This window comes from Bufo gargarizans, chromosome 2 (assembly GCF_014858855.1).
Source record: "Bufo gargarizans isolate SCDJY-AF-19 chromosome 2, ASM1485885v1, whole genome shotgun sequence".
NCBI classification, from domain to species: Eukaryota; Metazoa; Chordata; class Amphibia; order Anura; family Bufonidae; genus Bufo; species Bufo gargarizans.
The window spans coordinates 488,542,069-488,566,294 of record NC_058081.1 but is presented as its reverse complement, the minus strand read 5'-3'; positions in this window follow the sequence as shown (position 1 = coordinate 488,566,294).

Genomic DNA, 24,226 nt, shown 5'->3' with positions numbered 1-24,226 from the left:
GCAACAATTAAACCCATTTATAGGGTCAGATCGGTGCGTCCGGTCTCCGGGGAGGCACTTCCTGCTCCCGGAACGCACGGTGGAATGCATAGGGGCTTCCGGCCTCCGTCACTTCCGGCGCCGTGGAACGCATCGTGAACCGCATATGGCTCGATGCCGGCGCCGGAAGATAACAGAAAGAGGCCATGCTATTCAGACATAAGGGGGGGGGGGGGGTTTAGATAGAAGACCAGCATATTATAGATAAAAATTGGAACTACAGATGACTATAAATACTCCATAATGTGCCAAAGAGAGCCAGCATTTTGTTAATATAAATCAGACCTGCAGATGACCATACATTCTCCATAGTGTGCCACAGATAAGAGATATTTAGATGAACAAGGGGCACAAAAGACCCTCAGTAACAGCCCCCTTAAGACATAGATGTATCACTCAGCAGACAATATATACAATTAAGGATGTTAATCATGATGGAAGAATACATAAAAACCTGCCTCTACAATCATATTGATGAAATTTAGAGGTAGCAGGTAATTTGCAGATAAGGGGAGTCAGTCTTATTAACCCCTTGATAAAAGTTGTGCTTTTCGCACTGATCAGCACAGAATACCATGGGTCACATACCGCTGATACTGGACAAGTTATCTGGGATCGCCAATATTAAAACAGACAAGGGGAATATTAAATAAAACACGCAAAATTGAGTCTTTCATTGAGACCAAGGGGGGACTGGGACCGAAACCGATAAATCCAGCTGGACTCTTTTTGGAGAATCCTTCTGTCCCAGTCGCCCCTCCTCTCAGGAAAGGGAACCACCTCCAACACCGAGAAACAAGCCGAACTCACATCGCCCTTATGGCAGCTATTAAAATGATGGGCCACCGGAGTATCCTTGGATTTTTTATATCATTTAGATGCTCACAGATTCTTCTCCGTAATTCCCTCTTGGTCTTGCCAATGTAATCCAACGGACAACTACATTGGCAAATGTAGACTACGCCTTTAGTTTTACAGTTGGCGAAGTCACGGATCGTAAACGGTCGTTGGGTCACAGAACAAATTATTGATTTAGATGGATTAATAAAATTGCAAGCTTTACAAGAACCACACTTGAAAACACCGAGGGGCCTACGGTCTAGACACGTGCCCTCTCTCTTAGGGCCTTCATAGTGACTATGGACTAGCCAATCTCGTAGGCTTCTCCCTTTGCAGTAAGTCACCTGAGGATACTTCCTAATTACCTGTGTTAGGTCGGGGTCCATAGTTAAAATTGCCCAGTGCCTTCTAAGTATGGATACCACCTCCCCATTCCCAGAGTCAAAAGTCGAGATAAGACGTATCAGATTCTCGTCCGTGTCTCTTTGTTTTGGTATTAAAAGTTCTTCTCTTTTTTTTGACTCTGCAAATTGAAAGGAGTCCCTAAGAATTTTTGAGGGATAACCCCTCTCTCTCAATCTCTTTCTGAGTTTTCCTGACTCTTGATAGAAATTACCTCCCGACGAACAATTCCTACGGACCCGCAGATATTGTCCCCTAGGGATCCCTTTTTTGACGGCGGTGGGGTGGTGGCTCTCCCAATGGAGGATACTATTGGTAGCCGTAGGTTTCCGGAAGACTAAAGTATTTAGGGTACCCTCTATCTTAGTCACCACAACGTCCAAAAAGGTGATCTGTTCTAGTTGGGTTTCACAGGTAAATCTCAGACCGGTGTCATTACAATTGAGAGTATCGATAAATCGGTGGAATGCTGCGAGACTTCCTTCCCAGATCAAAAACACATCATCGATGTAGCGAGTCCAAAATGTTATGTACTCACTCCACCAAGGGTGCTGATCTGGGAAAACGACCGTGTCCTCCCACCAGCCCAGGAGGAGATTCGCATAAGTAGGGGCACAGAAATTCCCCATTGCGGTCCCCCTGAGCTGGTGGTAGACGGAGCCGTTAAATAAAAAGAAATTGTGGGTGAGAATATACTCCAGTAACTGGAAGATAAAACCATTATGTGCAGAAAACTGGGTTCCTCTTGTATTTAGGAAATAATTCACCGCCTTAATTCCTTTATCGTGTGGATTCGAGGTGTAAAGCGATTCCACATCGATGCTTGCCAAGATACTTTTTGGATTTACTGTGAGAGTTTCAATTTTACGGAGAAAGTCCATTGTATCACGGGTAAAGGATTGTAAACTTGAAACAAAATCACGGAGTACCTTGTCAAGGTAAATTCCACCGTGATGTGTCAAAGAATTAATACCCGATACAATGGGACGCCCTTTCAGGGGATGTATCCCCTTATGGATTTTCGGCAGGCAATAGAAAGTGGCCGTTTGTGGGGTTTTCAGAAAGAGGAAATCAAATTCAGTCTTACTGATGACACCCTGTTGTAGGCCCTGACTGAGGACTCCGAGAAGATCAGTACGGAATATCTCGGTCGGGTCCACTGGGATTTTTTTATAGCTGTTTTTGTCATTCAGTAATGCCAAACACATTAATTGATATTTGTGGTGGTCCAGAAGTACCAGATTACCACCCTTGTCCGACTGTTTAATAATCAACTCCTTGTTATTTTACAGGTTTCTCAAAGCCTGGAACTCTGATGCTGAGAGATTCGAGTGAAGGGGCATACCCTGTATTTTCTCGATATCAGAAATAACGAGATGCAAAAAGATGTCTATGTGTTCGGTACTTACAGGGGGTGGCAGTCTGGTACTTTGCGGCCGTAGTTCCGTGAACGGACCCTTTCCTGGGATCCTGGTTCCCTCTTCACAGAGTTCCAAAAGATTTTGGAAATCCGGAAAATCCTCGGGGCTAATTCCCAGGTCTAGGCATGTTTTTTTATTGCAATTTTTAAAGAATTTGTGCAATTTCAATTTTTCTGGCGAATAAATTCAAATCCTTGACCCAAGTAAAGGTGTCATGTTTAGTTGTCGGCACAAAGGACAGGCCCTTCTGGAGTAAGTTGGTCTCAGCTGGGGTCAGATTATACTCTGACAGATTAATTACCTGCAGCTGATCTGTCAATTGTTTCGACTGCGGTCCCTTGATTGGTACGCGGCCTGGCCCTTGGCTAAAAAAGAAGAAGAAGAGGAAGAAGAAGAGGAGGATAAAGGAGGGTTGAGATCCACTGTAGGGGCGGCGATAACGGTATTGTTTAGCGGCAGGCCTTGATAGGGGATATACTGAGAAGGATTGTCCATTTGTGTACGATTCTGGGGTCCTGGTTGTCCAGATCCTTTGTTTCCAGACCCCCTTCCCCCCAGTAATTGCCTCTTTGCCCCCTTGGCCCTCTCCATCTCTGACCTGACCCTCTTCCTCTTGAGTAACAACCTCCTCTAATGGTTCCTCTTGTATGGGAGAAACCGGTAATCTCTGAATCAGAAAACTCCTGATCAGAGGATGAAATCTCTGACTCAGTTACCGAGTTTTTGGTGCTCAAAGCGGTATATGCTTTATTATCTCTAAATTCGCCCAGATCTTTGATAAACTGTCGATGTTTCCTCTCCTTGATGAGGTTCTGGAACCTTTCAACAGCCGATTGCAGCGAGGATTCCCTTTTATCAAAATCGGGATCCGATTTGAGTTTTAGCGCTGACTCAATGAGTCCCTTTAGTTTAGATGCTGTACTCTCAAAGATTTGTTTTTCCTCATCAAGGAGAAGTGACGGAGGCCGGAAGCCCCTATGCGTTCCACCGTGTGTTCCGGGAGCAGGAAGTGCCTCCCCGGCGGCCGGACGCACCGATCTGACCCTATAAATGGGTTTAATTGTTGCTGGCACCTTACCTGGGCCCTGAGCAGGCTACTGGGGGAGCTTATGGCCGGCATCAACAGCATGTAAGTAGCAGGATGAGCTAAAAACCCGCAATTTTGATCATTATAGCCGTTATTTCTTTAGTTACCTTAGACCTAATTCTTCTCCATTTGTATGCACTTCTCTAGGTAACTCCTGTTGGGATGCTAATATCTTGCCTTCTGGTAACATTGTATTTTACGCCTCCTCTTTTGAACATCTCTAGCTAAGTATCGCTCCATTTATATTATCGCCCTTGTATCATCTATCACATCTATATCATGGTTGGACTATGTCCAAATGTTTTACCTACTTCCTGATGAGCCTGACCTTGTACAGGTGAAACGCGTTGAGGTTTGTGTAATAAGATGTGCATACTAAAAAACGTGCGTATTATTTATTTGAGAGGAACTGTGATTTTTCCAGAATCTGGATCGCCTTCCATTATTCTCTCTTTCTGTATCTGTAATAATTGTATTTAATCTTCGGAGTGGGCAGGTGGCGACCCCACCCATTTGAACCACCTTCCACCTCCGGTGTATCTTCCCTTATCGAGAATTTATATTTTCTCTTCCCGGTTAGGGTCAATCTAGGGATTTCATAGCCTTAGGTTCGGGGACAGGGAACCCCCACCATCAGGGGGTCACCCTGGGCTGAGCAGTTATTAGGGCTTTTAGGGTAAGCATTGTGTCTACCCTGCCTTTTTTCAGACCCTGTTCTTTTTTGGTCTATTCCTCGAGCCGCTAAGTCTATAGACAGTGTTGCGTCACTAGTAAATGTTTTATGTAGGGGCCACTACTCCCCTGTCAAAAGAAATGTATATATAACCCTTTTGAAAGGTAGTACACTTTGTCGGTATATACATACCTATACCCGCACTATCATTAATAAAGGTATTTTTAAAAGTCACTAATTTCAAAAGCTATCTGTTTTCTGAAGCTTAAAGACATAGACATTGCTACCGACAATTGGCTTTGGAAATAATACAGTATCGGCACCACTAACAGATTTGAGCATAATGGCTTGTGTGCGTTCAAATATGCAAATTCTGAAAAAAACCTTTCTCAAATGTAAAATACTATTTGTCAATAGAGATGGCCTTACGGTTCGAACTTTACTAATTTGTTGTTCGCCGAACATGCAAACATATGGTGATATTCGCCGGCGCCATATTCTTTTACATTGGAAAGAACTTTGACCCATGCCACATCCATCAGGTGGTACAGGACAGCCAATTGAGACATTTCAGCACATGGACAAACCCCCTACCTTATAAATAAACCTGATCTGGCTGCCATTTTACATTCTGCCTTTTGTCAGTGTAGGGAGAGGTTGCTTTGTGGAGCAGGGACAGGAGGTTAGAGTGTTAATAGTGACACAAATCGCTAGCTAATAGGTCCACAAAAGTCTTTTTAAGGACTGGTATAGGTGTGTTATTGATTGGTGTGCAGAATATAGGGGTGTAACACAATTATAATATACTTTCTAATATGGAAAGCATATTATAGTGGATTTGCATAGCGCATCATTGTGACTGGTGATCGGTTCTGCAGGGATACTACAACTACTAAGAGTGACAAACACAATTAGAAAAAAGTATTATAACTGGTGTGGTAGACCAGTGGCCCCCAAAACCACATATAGAAGCGTGGTGTTATCAGGGGCTTATCTATGGGCTCACGGGCCCTGGTGCTAGAGTTCAGCTTGGGCCCCACTTCCCTCAGTGCTTTGTGGCCAGGGGCAGGGAAGCACATAGCCTTTGTGCTGCCTGAGGCAAAAACCTCACCCTCACCCCTGACATGCCAAATTCTTGGCCTAACCCCTTCCTTCCAGCCAGAGGCGTAACTTGACCAGCATGCACTTTCTATAATACCAGTGTCTTTTTATGTGGCATAAGGGTCTTTGGGCCCCTTCAGGCTCCTGGGCCCGGTAGCGACTGCTACCTCTGCACCCCCTATAGCTACGCCCCTGGGTGTTATATAAGACTATACTTTTTAAATACTGTATTTGGGTGCTGGAGAAATTTATCCGCTTTCACTGCGCTACACACAGTAAGAAAATTTAAAGGAAAACATTTTTTATGTGTGATTATAGACCAGTGGCCCCCAAAACGACATATTGAAGTGGGGCGTTATCTAAGAATATACTACTCAAATAGTGTATTTTGGTACTGAAGAAATGTATCCGCTTTCACTGCATTACCTCTGCTGCACAGTGGCGTCTCTAGCTTTCAAATTTTGGGGGGGCACACTGGGGGCCAGGACAAAAGTAGGGGGGGCAGCTATAACACCAATACATTTACACAAGTACACTTAGAAATGCTGCAATACTTTACCCAATACCTAAAACCGCAACAGGGAAGAAAAGTCCAGCTGTCTGTGGATGACACTTTTATAGAGAGGGGGATCTGTGGATGACACTGCTATGGGGGGGATCTGTGGATGCCACATACCATGTATAGCATCTTATGTGTCATCCACAGATCCCCCTCCATAACAGTGTCATCCACAGATCTCCCTCCCCGCCTCTCAGTGTACATTTGACATTTCTAAACTGTAATCCATATCCTGCAGTAACTTTAACTTTAAATCAGGATTAAGCGGCCGCTCATCTCTACTAGTACCTTAACCTTACACCACTCGGCTAGCTTCGGTAACAGGGCCAGGCTACAGCCTACAGGTACTGCCTAATAGTTGTTATCGAGTGAGTGCTGATTTCTGCAGGTCAGAGGATACGGATTACAGTTTAGAAGAAATGTACACTCCTGGGAGCAGTTCAGACCAGTGGCGGATCCAGAGCCTGGACTCAGGAGGGGCACTTCCAGATTATTTTCTGTCCGCCGCCACAGTACAAGGGTGCTTATAGAACAGACTACACAGTGTAGAGGTATACTGTGTGGCACAGTGTAGAGGTATACTGTAGAGATTAGATAGCAGCCTCTCGGATCAAATTGAGATAACTAAAAAGTTCCATCTAATCTCAACAAGGTCTAACTGCAGTTGGAAGGAGAGACAGGCAATAAAGGAGCTATCCACAGACACCAACATCATGATCAAGCCCTCGGATAAAGGGGGAAATGTGATCATTCTAGACACCTCTGCTTATCGTGACATGTGTCTCACATTACTTAGCGATAGACAAAGCTATGAGACATTAACATCTGACCCCACCCCAGGATTCCAGCAGGAATTAAGAGAAATCTTAACGAAAGCAAAGATGGATGGGCTCATCAGCAGTGAGGAGTTTGCGTTTCTCTACCCAGCACATCCAACTATGGCAACCTTCTACTGCCTACTCAAGGTCCATAATGGTACACTACCCCTTAAGGGCCGCCCAATTGTATCAGGAGTAGGCAGCTTGCCACAGAATAGTGTGGTTTATGTGGACCGTATATTAGGCCCATTTGTGCAATCCCTTCCGTCTTACGTGAGAGACACAGGATGTAACGGACCGTTTCAGCAGACAAGGGGTTAAAATCCGTTTAGGCGATATGCCCCTTTCTGAGAGACAGGCACAGCTACTGCAGAACACCAAACTCCCGAACTGGATACAAAATAGCACTCCAAACTGGAACCTTGCGTATAGCTGCTAGCAGACGAACAGGAAAAGCATGCAATCAGCTTACACTCCTGGCAATCAGTCTCTAACAGCATACAGGGAATCCCCCCAATAACGAGACAAGGCTCCGTGTTGAGGGTCAAGCAGTGGTCTGACGTGCTGGCACACGCAGCCTGGTTTTTATTACAGTTGTTGCAAATACAGAACAGATACAACACATCCCCACAATGCATCATGGTTTCCTCCTCTCTGTCCTGGAGACAACCAAGGGCAATCCAATTATCTCTCAGGACAAAGGGAGATCGCCAATACACATGTGGAGACAACAGGACAGACATCACCATTTAAACACACAATGGGACAATGGCACAATGGGATAATAGAAACACACCCAGCATATTCCTCCCAAGCTGACAAGTTACACTTATTATAAATTGTTACAACTTTGTGAGGTTACATTGTCCATACATATAACTTACATCAATTTAAACAGTATAACTTGGGGGACAAACCTATCCAAAATTCCCTGGAATAGGTTCAGGGGTTTAAAAGTTAGTATGGGCCATAATCCTGAGGCAAGAGGTGTTTAAACAGGCCTCTCCAAAACCCAGTGGCGAGGTTGGTTTCGCCACACATCTCCCCCCCCCAGGGAAGACTAATCAAATACCTGACCTCACGCCGGTCGGTACCTGAGTTAGTCTGGCAGCCCACCCACAACCCAATACTGGACCTGTTGAATTTAGTAGCCTGTCCAGTGAATCCACCAAGATTATATTAGTAGCTGGTACTCCCGGTCTCTGTGTTGCTCCCTGGCTTGGAGTGGAGGTTGATTTGTGGGCAGGTATCAGCGGTACTCTGCCCTGGTGCCAGTGTTACCATGGAAGAAGCCTGGTTGGAGCCTGGTTGTTGGAGGGGGAGACCGACTGTCTCCGCTCCCAATACAGTGTCCTGCTGCTGGGGAAAGGAGACTGGGCTCTCTATTCCCTGCTGGACACTCTGCCGCTGGGGGACAGGACCGACTGTCTCTGCCCCCTGTAACTCCGCCTGCCGCTGGGGAATGGAGACTGGGCTCCCAATTCCCTGTACATCACACGGCCGCTGGGGAATGGAGACTGGGCTCCCAATTCCCCAAAAATCATGCTGCTACTGGGGGGCAGGAACAACTGCCTCCGCCCCCTGTAACTCAGCCTGCCACTGGGGAGGGAGGATGTTGCTCTCCTCTCCCTGCATTTCACACTGCCTTCCCGGCATATCACTCTGCTGCTGGGGGGCAGGAACAACTACCTCTGCCCCCTGTAACTCAGCCTGCCGCTGGGGAGGGAGGATGCTGCTCTCCTCTCCCTGCATTTCACACTGCCTTCCCGGCAACCAAGTCACAAAAGAACCTACGAATCATTGGTACATTTGACTCAGCGGCCAGGCAAATGAAAGAGATCCTAGCACGTAATTGGGATACTCTCCGTATGGATCCAGACCTAGCAGATGTGGTCAGCCCCCATCCATCAGTGACCTTTAGGAGAAGGACCAACCTTAGAGATCACTCTGCTGCTGGGGGGCAGGAACAACTACCTCTGCCCCCTGTAACTCAGCCTGCCGCTGGGGAGGGAGGTCGCTGCTCTCCTCTCCGTGCACTTCACACTGCCGCTGGGGAATGGAGACTGGGGTCCCAATTCCCTGCAATTCACACTGCCGCTGGGGAATGGAGACTGGGCTCCCAATTCCCTGCAATTCACACTGCCGCTGGGGAATGGAGACTGGGCTCCCTCTGTCCCGCAACTGTAACTTCCGATGGAGGTCCACCCAACGTGGCAGCTGACCGTCACCTTCTGCCCGGTATAGTAGGGTCTTGAACACTAGACTCCTCACTAACTTCACAGATTTCTCAGCTGGATTGGGTCCGAAGAAGTTCAGCCGCAACAACATCATACGGTCAAATTCCTCAACAGAGTATCTGTACTGCACTGCTGGTTCCATCCTGGTGCTTTTAGGGTCGCTGTACTGAGACATGCGTTGCCCTTAAGTTGTAAAATCCAAAGAAATGGTGTCTCCTGTAGCTGTCCTTCTGGCTGTAGGAACGATCCCACTGTTGCCACCAATTGTAACGGACCGTTTCAGCAGACAAGGGGTTAAAATACATTTAGGCGATATGCCCCTTTCTCAGAGACAGGCACAGCTACTGCAGAACACCAAACTCCCGAACTGGATACAAAATAGCACTCCAAACTGGAACCTCGCGAATAGCTGCTAGCAGACGAACAGGAAAAGCATGCAATCAGCTTACACTCCTGGCAATCAGTCTCTAACAGCATACAGGGAATCCCCCCAATAACGAGACAAGGCTCCGTGTTGAGGGTCAAGCAGTGGTCTGACTTGCTGGCACACGCAGCCTGGTTTTTATTACAGTTGTTGCAAATACAGGACAGATACAACACATCCCCACAATGCATCATGGTTTCCTCCTCTCTGTCCCGGAGACAACCGAGGGCAATCCAATTATCTCTCAGGACAAAGGGAGATCGCCAATACACATGTGGAGACAACAGGACAGACATCACCATTTAAACACACAATGGGACAATGGCACAATGGGATAATAGAAACACACCCAGCATATTCCTCCCAAGCTGACAAGTTACACTTATTATAAATTGTTACAACTTTGTGAGGTTACATTGTCCATACATATAACTTACATCAATTTAAACAGTATAACTTGGGGGACAAACCTATCCAAAATTCCCTGGAATAGGTTCAGGGGTTTAAAAGTTAGTATGGGCCATAATCCTGAGGCAAGAGGCGTTTAAACAGGGCTCTCCAAAACCCAGTGGCGAGGTTGGTTTCGCCACACAGGAGATCTACTCTCCAAGTTAGAGAACCTCAATCTAGAACAACACTGGTTTATGGCATCGATTGACGTTGAGGCCCTGTATTCCTCCATCCTCCATGACAAGGGTCTCTCAGCCACCGCACATTTTCTGAGAGCTAGGGGACTGCAGTTTTCTGCACATAATGAGCTGGTTCTCCAACTCTTGAACTTTGTATTAACAAGTAATTGTTTCCTCTTCGATGGTCGGATATACCACCAGCTCATGGGCACCGCGATGGGCAGTTCCTGCGCACCATCTTACGCTAACTTGCTCCTGGGCTGTTGGGAGGAGACTACGGTGTTCGGTGATGCACCCAACTGGTACACCGAGTACATCGTACTCTGGGCCTGCTTCATAGATGATACCTTCATACTGTCGAGCGGGTCAGAGGACGAGTTCGGGAGGTTGGTGGATGAACTTAATCAGAACACCATCAATCTCAGATTCACGTCTGTGATTGTACGCAACAATCTGCCCTTCCTGGACATCTGTATATCCAGAGACACCAAGGGGGGTCTGCAGACAATAATTTTTCGTAAGGAGACATCAACGAACTCACTACTTCGATGGGACAGCTGTCACCCTGTCCCATTGAAGCATGGGATTCCCGTGGGCCAATATTTGAGACTCAGGCGTAACTGCTCAGAACCGCGGGAGTTTAAACGCCAGGCACACGAACTGAGAAAGCGCTTTCGGGCACGGGGGTATCCTGATAATATTGGTGGTAATATACTGAGAAAAGCGTATCAGAGAGTACAACAGGAGACACATACTATACTCCTGCATCCCATGAGGGGTCCCAAAACCGAGTCACAAAAGAACCTACGAATCATTGGTACATTTGACTCAGCGGCCAGGCAAATTAAAGAGATCCTAGCACGTAATTGGGATACTCTCCGGATGGATCCGGACCTAGCAGATGTGGTCAGCCCCCATCCATCAGTGACCTTTAGGAGAAGGACCAACCTTAGAGATCTATTTGTCCACAGCCTCTACAATCTCCCCAAAAAGAGGACGTGGCTTGACAAACCAATATACGGATGTTTTTTAAGTGCGGCCGCTGCAGCTTCTGCAAGTATGTCACCCAGAGTAAAACATCGACACTTGACTCTATGGGCTCTGCCCACCAGATACGTGATTTTATAAACTGTTGCATGGCAGGAGTGATTTACCTCCTTACCTGCAAGTGTGGTATCAGGTATGTGGGCAAAACCCGTAGGGAACTGTGGATACGTATAGGCGAGCATATGGGCGACATCCGTAATAATAGAGATACCCCGGTAGCGAGGCACGTCCATTCGGCTCACGATGGACGTGTATCGGGGTCAAGTTTGTAGGTTTAGAATTGATCAAGAAGCCATTACGAGGGGGGGACTGGGATAAAAGGATCCTCCAGAGGGAGTGCTGGTGGATATTCAAGTTGAAAACCACCAACCCCCATGGCTTGAACGACCAACTAGTTTGGTTGCTTCTTGTGACCCACATTGTATCTCCGTTATATATATCTATATATAGGGATTGGGGTGACTTGGATGCTTCACCCCCTCCATCTGCGGTCTCTTCTCTGTCTCTTTGTGATGTATGACTGAAGGTGCAGCTCCATCTGTTGACTGCCTTCCATTTACTCTCTTTATCTGGTATAAGCAAGTGTTAACCCATGCACTTGCATCTGGTGGCTATTTTCTGTGTTTTGTTTTTGTGTTTTTTTTTTGCTTATTGTCTCCGCTCTCACTTGTGACCAGCATGTGCAATTCTAAGTAACAATCACACTGCCTGAGTGGTGAGCATTATCATCAGTCTCTAAAGTTATGATACCCTTTCTAGACTCAGGGGATAACCTGCTAAAAATGTCCCCTTTGAGGTCCCATACTGGAGGTGATGTCTACTATCATTTCCAGCATCAGCGTGAGTGCAGTAGTAGGAGCTGTTTTGCTTTACCAGCGACTCCTCCCACCCTCGCTGCCTCTATCAGACAGCCGATGCCGTGCTCCGCCTCGACCACGCCTCCAGGTTATGACGTTCACAAGTGCGCCGTGACGTCACGGAAACAGCGCAGCGTTCTGGCTGCCCTCACTGCAAGTGCGCATGCGCAAGGAGGGATGGCCTATCGCGTCATGTGACATACATGCAATCATGTGGGCGGTGGCCACGCCCCTCACGCAGATGCTTTGCCAGCCCTCTCCGTCTATTTAAACTACACAGCGTGCACTTTCGCGCTGTCAGACGCCGGCAGACAGGCAGTACACCAGACTGCCCTGCCGCCTTCCATGGTAAAGGCTACACGCTACACGCAACTTTTACTGCCCACTGGGTGAACCTTCTGACGGCCGCCAAGCATGTAACCCGTGGCACCCGTGTAGATTTAGTTTTACCGCCAAGGATTGTATGCAGGCTTGCCTTTTCTTCTCCTCCTCCTACTCCTCCTCGTCTGACTCCTCCTTTTCCGATGCTACCGTCTCTTCCCAAGATCCCCAGAACCTAATCGACATGCCAGGTGAGACATTGCCATGCTGTGCTGCGTCTGTTGTGCCTGGAAGCCAAGAGCCACACCGATCCTGCACTCCTTTCAGCTTTGTGTTCACAGACAGATCAGTGGCTAACACCGCTCAATTTGACAGTTGGTAAAGTGTTGTGCGACAACGGTGCCAATCTGCTGAGCGCGCTGAAACAGGGCAAAATGACACACATGCCGTGCATGGCACACGTCCTGAACTTGGTCATGCAGAGATTCGTTGTCAAATACCCCGGGGTCCAGGGCGTCTTGCGGCAGGCTAGGAAAATCTCGGGCCATTTCAGAAGATCTTACACGGCCATGGCTCGCCTTGCTGACATTCAGCGGCGACACAACCTTCCCTTCAGACGTCTTATTTGTGACTGCCCGACGTGATGGAACTCAACCTTGTATATGCTCGATAGGTTGCTCAGCAGAAACGTGCAGTTAACGACTACCTGTACGAACTCTGCGGTCAGGACAGGTTCTGGGGAGCTTGTTTTTTTTTCACCTCTCCAGTGGCTGCTCATGCGCGATGCATGCAGACTTTTGCAGCCATTTGATGAGATTACCAGACTGGTCAGTCGCAGCCAGGGCGCCATCAGTGACATCGTACCTTTTTGCCTGTTTTCTGGAGCGTGCATTGCGTCGTGTCATTGATCAAGCCATCGAGGAGCAGGAGCAGGAAGATGAGGAAGTAGCAATGCTGGATGAATTCCCAGGGGGAACTGCACCATCTGAGACAAGTCATCAACAGGAGTCTGAAGAGGAGTCAGATGAGGATGGTGCCGGGGAGGAGGATGAGCAAGAAAAGCATGCTTTAAACCTTTCTGGGATCCCTGGTGTTGTCCGTGGATGGGGGAGAAGAACAAGGACGACATTATCCTGGATGATGAGCAGGTGCCAGGCCACTACACCGCTTCCAGTTTAGTACAAATGGGGGCCTTCATGCTCCAGTGTTTTAAGAGGGACCCCCGTATAAAAAGCATAAAGGGCAAGGACCAGTACTAGGTGGCAACATACTTAGACCCCCGGTACAAACCAAAAATGGCGGAAGTGTTACCACCATCACAGAGGGCTGTCAGAATGCAGCACTTCCAGGCATTGCTTAGAGAAATGCTGCATTCTGCTTTTTTGGGCACTGGCAGAGGAATTTCCACTCACAGAGAAACAGTTTCGGGTACCAATCCAACAGTGCCTGCAAGAAAAGGACGGTTTGAAGATGTGTTGGTCACTTCTGATATGAGATCATTCTTTCAGCCGACCCATCGACAGCTGTCCTCCGGATCCACCCTCAGGGAACGCCTAGATGGCAGGTGTCTGACTACATTGGGTTAACAGCCGATTTGGACGCTCTGAGAAGTGATGAACCCCTGGACTACTGGGTGGGCAGCTTGACCTCTGGCCAGAGCTTGCACAATTTGCAATGGAACTGTTGGCTTGCCCCTCGTCAATTGTCCTGTCCGAAAGGACGTTCGGCGCAGCAGGGGGGATCGTGACCGATAAGAGCACTCGCCTAGCTCACAATAGTGTTTACTACCTCACATTTCTAAAAATGAATGAGGCATGGATCTCGGAGGAATTCAACACATGTGACCAGTGGACTATGTTTGATTCAAATTTCTCATGACAGCCCATATCCGCCACCACCTGTGGCTAAACCAACCTCGCCAGGGTGTTTTGGAGGGGGCTGCTTGCCAGCCTCCTGCCCTGGGATTATGGTCTGTTAAGTTATTGGGTGTTAAGGCACTTGGGACTGAGCCCTCTGTCCCTGGATTGCATCATTTGCCTTACTTGCTTGGATTTTACTATTCCCATGGTGAGAACAATGGATGAAGCACATGGTGAGAACAATAGATAGCGGCCATTTTAACTCACAGACACTGTTCTGACTTTTAAACACGGTGCTATCTTGCCTGTATTTGGTGCACAGAGACATCATTCAGTAGTTTGAAACTACCAAACAGGGGACACATTTATTAGTGACTATTTTCTATATAACTTGTATATTTTTGGTGTAACTGGCATAAAACTGGATCTTCCAAACTGCTGAACGGATGTGGGTGAATTTTGGATATGTGGTTCACCCAGATCCCCCGATTCCGAGGATATATTGGTTATGGGGTTATTGCATGTTTTGGGGTTCCTGTGATATGTTTTATAAAACTGTATTTCTCTGCCTTTGATAATTATATTCGCCAGTGTGTTCAATAGTCATCACCGGCAGAGGGGAGGATTTTGTGTGGGTGTGTTTCTATTGTCCCATTGTGTGTTTAAATGGTGATGTCTGTCCTGTTGTCTCCACATGTGTATTGGCGATCTCCCTTTGTCCTGAGAGATAATTGGATTGCCCTCGGCTGTCTCCGGGACAGAGAGGAGGAAACCATGATGCATTGTGGGGATGTGTTGTATCTGTCCTGTATTTGCAAACAACTGTAATAAAAACCTGGCTGGGTGTGCCAGCACGTCAGACCACTGCTTGACCCTCAACACGGAGCCTTGTCTCGTTATTGGGGGGATTCCCTGTATGCTGTTAGAGACTGATTGCCAGGAGTGTAAGCTGATTGCATGCTTTTCCTGTTCGTCTGCTAGCAGCTATTCGCGAGGTTCCAGTTTGGAGTGCTATTTTGTATCCAGTTCGGGAGTTTGGTGTTCTGCAGTAGCTGTGCCTGTCTCTGAGAAAGGGGCATATTGCCTAAACGGATTTTAACCCCTTGTCTGCTGAAACGGTCCGTTACAATTGGTGGCAAGCAGAGGGATCGTTCCTACAGCCAGAAGGACAGCTACAGGAGACACCATTTCTTTGGATTTTACAACTTAAGGGCAACGCATGTCTCAGTACAACGACCCTAAAAGCACCAGGATGGAACCAGCAGTGGAGTACAGATACTCTGTTGAGGAATTTGACCGTATGATGTGGTTGTGGCTGAACTTCTTCGGACCCAATCCAGCTGAGAAATCCATGAAGTTCGTGAGGAGTCTAGTGTTCAAGACCCTACTATACCGGGCAGAAGGTGATGGTCAGCTGCCACATTGGGTGGACCTCCATCGGAAATTACAGTTGCGGGACAGAGGGAGCCCAGTCTCTATTCCCCAGCGGCAGTGTGAATTGCAGGCAATTGGGAGCCCAGTCTCCATTCCCCAGCGGCAGTGTGAAGTGAAGGGAGAGGAGAGCAGCGTCCTCCCTCCCCAGCGGCAGGCTGAGTTACAGGGGGCAGAGGTAGTTGTTCCTGCCCCCCAGCAGCAGAGTGATATGCCGGGAAGGCAGTGTGAAATGCAGGGAGAGGAGAGCAGCGTCCTCCCTCCCCAGTGGAAGGCTGAGTTATAGGGGGCAGAGGTAGTTGTTCCTGCCCCCCAGCAGTAGAGTGATATGCCGGGAAGGCAGTGTGAAATGCAGGGAGAGGAGAGCAACATCCTCCCTCCCCAGTGGCAGGCTGAGTTACAGGGGGCAGAGGTAGTTGTTCCTGCACCCCAGCAGCAGCATGATTTTTTGGGGATTGGGAGCCTAGTCTCCATTCCCCAGCGGCCGTGTGATGTACATGGAATTGGGAGCCCAGTCTCCATTCCCCAGCGGCAGGCGGAGTTACAGGGGGCAGAGACAGTTGGTCCTGTCCCCCAGCGGCAGAGTGTCCAGCAGGGAATAGAGAGCCCAGTCTCCTTTCCCCAGCAGCAGGACACTGTATTGGGAGCGGAGACAGTCGGTCTCCCCCTCCAACAACCAGGCTCCAACCAGGCTTCTTCCATGGTAACGCTGGCACCAGGGCAGAGTCCCGCTGATCCCTGCCCACAAAGCAACCTCCACTCCAAGCCAGGGAGCAACTCAGAGACCGGGAGTACCAGCTACCAATATAACCTTGGTGGATTCACTGGACAGAGACAGGCTACTAAATTCAACAGGACCAGTATTGGGTTGTGGGTGGGCTGCCAGACTAACTCAGGTACCGACCGGCGTGAGGTCAGGTATCTGGTTAGTCTTCCCTGGGGGGGGGGGGATGTGTGGCGAAACCAACCTCGCCACGGTGTTTTGGAGGGGGCTGTTTGCCAGCCTCCTGCCCTGGGATTATGGTCCCCTAAGTTATTGGGTCTTAAGGCACTTGGGACTGAGCCCTCTGTCTCTGGATTGCATCATTTGCCTTACTTGCTTGGATTTTACTATTCCCATGGTGAGAACAATAGATAGCGGCCATTTTAACTCACAGACACTGTTCTGACTTTTCAACACGGTGCTATCTTGCCTGTATTTGGTGCACAGAGACATCATTCAGTAGTTTGAAACTACCAAACAGGGGACACACTTATTAGTGACTATTTTCTGTATAACTTGTATATTTTCGGTGTAACTGGCATAAAACTGTATCTTCCAAACTACTGAACGGATGTGGGTGAATTTTGGATATGTGGTTCACCCAGATCCCCCAGTTCCGAGAATATATTGGTTATGGGGTTATTGCATGTTTTGGGGTTCCTGTGATATGTTTTATACTGTATTTCTCTGCCTTTGATGATTATATTCGCCCTTGTGTTCAATAATCATTACCGGCAGAGGGGAGGATTTTGTGTGGGTGTGTTTCTATTGTCCCATTGTGTGTTTAAATGGTGATGTCTGTCCTGTTGTCTCCACATGTGTATTGGCGATCTCCCTTTGTCCTGAGAGATAATTGGATTGCCCTTGGTTGTCTCCGGGACAGAGAGGAGGTAACCATGATGCATTTTGGGGATGTGTTGTATCTGTCCTGTATTTGCAAACAACTGTAATAAAAACCTGGCTGGGTGTGCCATCACGTCAGACCACTGCTTGACCCTCAACACGGAGCCTTGTCTCGTTATTGGGGGGATTCCCTGTATGCTGTTAGAGACTGATTGCCAGGAGTGTAAGCTGATTGCATGCTTTTCCTGTTCGTCTGCTAGCAGCTATTCGTGAGGTTCCAGTTTGGAGTGCTATTTTGTATCCAGTTCGGGAGTTTGGTGTTCTGCAGTAGCTGTGCCTGTCTCTCAGAAAGGGGCATATCACCTAAACGGATATTAACCCCTTGTCTGCTAAAACGGTCCGTTACAATCGGTATTTTGCGGAAGCAGGTATATCGTAGCCCTAAATCAGTATTTTGTGGCAGCAGCTATATCTAACCATTTATTCATTATTTTGTGGAAGCAGGTATATCGCAGGCCTCAATCAATATTTGGTGGAAAAAGGTGTATATATAATACCTTAATCTGTATTTTGTGGAAGCAGGTATATCGCAGCTCAGAATCAGTATTTTGTGGAAGCAGCTATATCGAGCCATTTATTCAATATTTTGTGGAAGCAGGTAAATCGCAGGCCTCAATCAATATTTGGTGGAAAAAGGTGTATATATACCCCCTTAATCAGTATTTTGTGGAAGCAGGTATATCGCAGCTCACAATCAGTATTTTGTGGAAGCAGCTATATCAAGCCATTTATTCAGTTTTTTGTGGAAGCAGGTATATCGCAGGCCTCAATCAATATTTGGTGGAAACAGGTATATCGAACCCCTTAATTGGTATTTTGTGGAAGTAAGTATATCGCAGGCCTCAATCAATATTTTGTGGAAGCGGGTATATCGAATCCCTTAATCAGTAATTTGTGGAAGCAGGTATATCGTAGGCCTCAATCAATATTTGGTGGAAATAGGTATATCGAAACCCTTAATCAGTAATTTGCAGAAGCAGGTTTATTGAAGACCTCAATCATTTTTGTGTGGATGTAGGTATATCAAACCCCTTAATCAGTATATTTTGGAAGCAGGTATATCGTAGCCCTAATTCATTTTTGTGTGGAAGTAGGTATGTCAAACCCCTTAATCAGTATTTTGCGGAAGCAGGTATATTGCAGGTCTCAATCAATATTTAGTGGATAAAGATATATCGAACCCCTTAATCAGTATTTTGCGGAAGCGGGTATATCGCAGCCCTCAATCAGTATATTGTGGAAGCAGCTATATCTAAACATTTATTCAGTATTTTGTGGAAGCAGGTATACAGTGGGATGCGAAAGTTTGGGCAACCTTATTAATCGTCATGATTTTCCTGTATAAATCGTTGGTTGTTACAATAAAAAATGTCAGTTAAATATATCATATAGGAGACACACACAGTGATATTTGAGAAGTGAAATTAAGGTTATTGGATTTACAAAAAGTGTGCTATAATTGTTTAAGCAAAATTAGGCAGGTGCATAAATTTGGGCACTGTTGTCATTTTATTGATTCCAAAACCTTTAGAACTAATTATTGGAACTCAAATTGGCTTGGTAAGCTCAGTGACCCCTGACCTACATACAGGTGAATCCAATTAAGAGAAAGAGTATTTAAGGGGGTCAATTGTAAGTTTCCCTCCTCTTTTAATTTTCTCTAAAGAGTAGCAACATGGGGGTCTCAAAACAACTCTCACATGACCTGAAGACAAAGATTGTTCACCATCATGGTTTAAGGTAAGGATCCAGAAAGCTGTCTCAGAGATTTCAGCTGTCTGTTTCCACAGTTAGGAATATATTGAGGAAATGGAAGACCACAGGCTCAGTTCAAGTTAAGGCTCGAAGTGGCAGACCAAGAAAAATCTTGGATAGACAGAAGAGACGAATGGTGAGAACAGTCAGAGTCAACCCACAGACCAGCACCAAAGACCTACAAGATCATCTTGCTGCAGATGGAGTCACTGTGCATTGTCAAACCATTCGGCGCACTTTACACAAGGAGATGCTGTATGCGAGAGTGATGCAGAGGAAGCCTTTTCTCCGCCCACAACACAAAAAGTGCTGCTTGAGGTGGGCTAAAGCACATTTGGACAAGCCAGCTTCATTTTGGAATAAGGTGCTGTGGACTGATGAAACTAAAATTGAGTTATTTGGCCATAACAAGGGGCGTTATGCATGGAGAAAAAAGAACACAGCATTCCAAGAAAAACACCTGCTACCTACAGTAAAATATGGTGGTGGTTTCATCATGCTGTGGGGCTGTGTGGCCAGTGCAGGGACTGGGAATCTTGTCAAAGTTGAGGGACGCATGGATTCCACTCAGTATCAGCAGATTCTGGAGACCAATGTCCAGGAATCAGTGACAAAGCTGACGCTGCGCCGGGGCTGGATCTTTCAACAAGACAACGACCCTAAACACTGCTCAAAATCCACTAAGGCATTTATGCAGAGGAACAAGTACAACGTTCTGGAATGGCCATCTCAGTCCCCAGACCTGAATATAATTGAAAATCTGTGGTGTGACTTAAAGAGAGCTGTCCATGCTCGGAAGCCATCAAACCTGAATGAATTAAAGATGTTTTGTAAAGAGGAATGGTCCAAAATACCTTCAACCAGAATCCAGACTCTCATTGGAACCTACAGGATGCATTTAGAGGCTGTGATTTCTGCAAAAGGAGGATCTACTAAATATTGATTTCATTTCTTTTTTGTGGTGCCCAAATTTATGCACCTGCCTAATTTTGTTTAAACAATTATAGCACACTTTCTGTAAATCCAATAAACTTCATTTCACTTCTCAAATATCACTGTGTGCGTCTCCTATATGATATATTTAACTAACATTTTTCATCGTAACAGCTAACGATTAATACAGGAAAATCATGACGATTAACAAGGTTGCCCAAACTTTTGCATCCCACTGTATCGCAGGCCTCAATCAATATTTGGTGGAAAAAGGTGTATATATACCCCCTTAATCAGTATTTTGCGGAAGCAGATATATCGCAGCTCACAATCAGTATTTTGTGGAAGCAGCTATATCAAGCCATTTATTCAGTTTTTTGTGGAAGCAGGTATATCGCAGGCCTCAATCAATATTTGGTGGAAACAGGTATATCGAACCCCCTAATTGGTATTTTGTGGAAATAAGTAAATCGCAGGCCTCAATCAATATTTTGTGGAAGCGGGTATATCGAACCCCTTAATCAGTATTTTGTGGAAGCAGGTATATCGTAGGCTTCAATCAATATTTGGTGGAAATAGGTATATCGAAACCCTTAATCAGTAATTTGAGGAAGCAGGTATATCGCAGCCTTCAATCAATATTTTGTGGAAGCAGGTATATTGTAGCCCTCAATCAGTATTTTTTGGAAGCAGGTATATCAAACCCCTTAATCAGTATTTTGTGGAAGCAGGTATATTGCAGCCCTCAATCACTATTTTGTGGAAGTAGGAATATCAAAAAACACATTAATCAATATTTTGTGGAAGCAGGTATATTGTAGCCCTCAATTAGTATTTTGTGGAAGAGGTATATCTAACCCCTTAATCAGTATTTTGTGGAAGCAGGTGTATCGAACCCATTAATCAGGATTTTATAAAAGCAGGTATATCGTAGGCCTCAATCAATATTTGGTGGAAACAGGTATATCAAACCTCTTAATCGGTATTTTGTGGAAGCAGGTATATCGAAGGCCTCAATCAATATTTTGTGGAAGCAAGTGTATCGACCCGCTTAATCAGGTTTTTATGGAAGCAGTTATATCGCAGCCCTCAATCAGTATTTTGTAGAAGCAGGTTTATCAAACCCCTAATCAATGTTTTGTGGAAGCAGGTATATTGCAGGCCTCAATCAGTATTTAGTAAAAGTAGGTATATCAAACCCCTTAATCATTATATTGTGGAATCAGGTATATTGTAGCCCTCAATCATTTTTGTGTGGAAGTAGGTATATCAAACCCCTTAATCAGTATTTTGTAGAAGAAGGTATATCGCACGTCTCAATCAATATTTGGTGGATACAGGTATATCGAACCCCTTAATCAGAATTTTGCGGAAACAGGTATATTGCAGCCCTCAATCAGAATTTTGTGGAAGCAGCTATATCAAACCACTTATTCAGTATTTTGTGGAAGCAGTTATATTGCAGCCCACAATCAGTATTTTGTGGAATCAGCTATATCGAACTATCTATTCAGTATTTTGTGGAAGCAGGTATATCGCAGGCCTCAATCAATATTTGGTGGAAATAGGTATATCGAACCCCTTAATTGGTATTTTGTGGAAGTGGGTATATTGCAAGCATCAATCAATTAATTTGTGGAAGCAGGTATATCGAACCTCTTAATCAGTATTTTGTAGAAGCAGATATATCGTAGGCCTCAATCAATATTTGGCGGAAATAGGTATATCGAAACCCTTAATCAGTAATTTGAGGAAGCAGGTATATCGCAGCCTTCAGTCAGTATTTTGTGGAAGCAGTTATATTGTAGCCCTCAATCAGTATTTTTTGGAAGCAGGTATATCAAACCCCTTAATCAGTATTTTGTGGAAGCAGGTATATTGCAGCCCTCAATCAGTATTTTGTGGAAGTAGGTATATCAAAAAACACATTAATCAATATTTTGTGGAAGCAGGTATATTGTAGACCTCAATTAGTATTTTGTGGAAGCAGGTATATCAAACCCCTTAATCAGTACTTTTTGGAAGCAGGTGTATCGAACCCCTTAATCAGGATTTTATGAAAGCAGGTATATCGTAGGCCTCAATCAATATTTGGTGGAAACAGGTATATCGAACCTCTTAATCTGTATTTTGTGGAAGCAGGTATATCGAAGGCCTCAATCAATATTTTGTGGAAGCAGGTTTATCGAACCCCTTAATCAGTATTTCGTGGAAGCAGGTTTATCGTAGGCCTCAATCAATATTTGGCAGAAGTAGGTATATAAAACCCCTTAATCAGTATTTTGTGGAAGCAGGTATATCATAGGCCTCAATCAATATTTGGTGGAAACAGGTATATCGAACCTCTTAATCAGTATTTTATCGAAGCAAGTATATCGAAGGCCTCAATCAATATTTTGTAGAAGCAAGTATATCGACCTGCTTAAACAGTTTTTTGTGGAAGCAGGTATATCGCAGCCCTCAATCAGTATTTTGTGGAAGCAGGTTTATCAAACCCCTAATCAATATTTTGTGGAAGCAGGTATATTGCAGGCCTCAATCAGTGTTTTGTAAAAGTAGGAATATCAAATCCCTTAATCAGTATATTGTGGAAGCAGGTATATTGTAGCCCTCAATCATTTTTGTGTGGAAGTAGGTATATCAAACCCCTTAATCAGTATTTTGTAGAAGAAGGTATATCGCAGGTCTCAATCAATATTTAGTGGATACAAGTAAATCAAACCCCTTAATCAGTATTTTCTAGAAGCAGGTATATCGCAGCCCTCAATCAGTATTTTGTGGAAGCAGCTATATCGAACCCCTTAATTAGTATTTTGTGGAAGCAGGTATATCACAGATGAGATCTCCCTCCATCATCTGCCCCTTCCCAGTTTTAGATGGGCAAGATTATGAAGGTTATTCTTATCGCCCTGCTGTCTCCCCGGTTATTCTATTACATGAATCACTTTATACCAGTAGAAAAATAATTGAAGAGGGAAATGCTTCTGGGTATTATACCCTCCCCCCCCCCCCATATGCTGCCTAATCAATTAGATCAATTAGGCGCAATTAATATATCCTATCTTGTTTGGATGATATTCACTCATCCTTTATCTTTACTTACTGTTTTACTTGGTGTTCCATATTGTTTCTATTTTGACAGGTACTCTAAATCCACCCCAATACTCTCTCAAACACGTGAACAGGTGTCCTTGATTATCCAGAACACATTGGTTGGGTTCCTCCGGATGACTGGAGGCTCCTTGGCTCCCCTTGTGGCCGCACTCTTTCCTCCGCCTTGCTGCTGGTTGGTCAATTTTCCTTTGCTACATCACTTAGGTTTTCTCCAACTTCCCTTCTACATAAAACACTATGGCAGACTTTAAATTAGCTTCATATAATGTTAAGGGACCTTAGAGGGAGATCCCCCTCTAAGAGATGTCAGATTTTTTCTCTCCTGCATAGAGAGAAGGGTTCAGTGGTCTTTTTGCAGGAGACCCATTTCAAACATGGGAATTATCCCAACCTTTCTCATTCTAAGTTCCCTGCCTGGTATCATTGTGGTGCTGGGGGTGCGGCCTCGAGTCAGCATTGGATTTTGTAAAGGGCTCCCTTTCCAATATAAATCTCATGTTCAGGACCCAGATGGTTGATACCTAATTCTAATAGGCCAAGTAGGACAATCCATGTTTACTTTTGCGAACATATGCGCCCCAAATGTGGATCAAATCAGTTGGCTCACCCCAGTCTTTTCTCTGATAGAGGAACATAGAGAATGCTTTCTGATAGTGGCTGGTGACTTCAATATAGCCTTCAACCCTTCAATTAATACCTCCTCCAAAAAATCCCCAGCCTCGGGGCAGAGCTAGCCGCGTCAGGAAATGGCCGCTTGACCCGTGAGCTCCTCTTCACAGCACCTGTATTCAGCTAAATCTACGGGTTCCCACCCCACTTTAACATGGGAAAACCGACCAAGGAGAGATCCAGGGAGTCTCAGATGACCCCCAAACAAACTAAGGGACAATCGGACCTTGATAAATACCTGAAAAAGAAATCGCCCTCGCCGGCTGTGAGATCCAAGGTGGCGCAGGAAGCAGCCGCCGCAATGAATTATACAGAGGACTCTGATGACGAGGGTTCCTGCACCA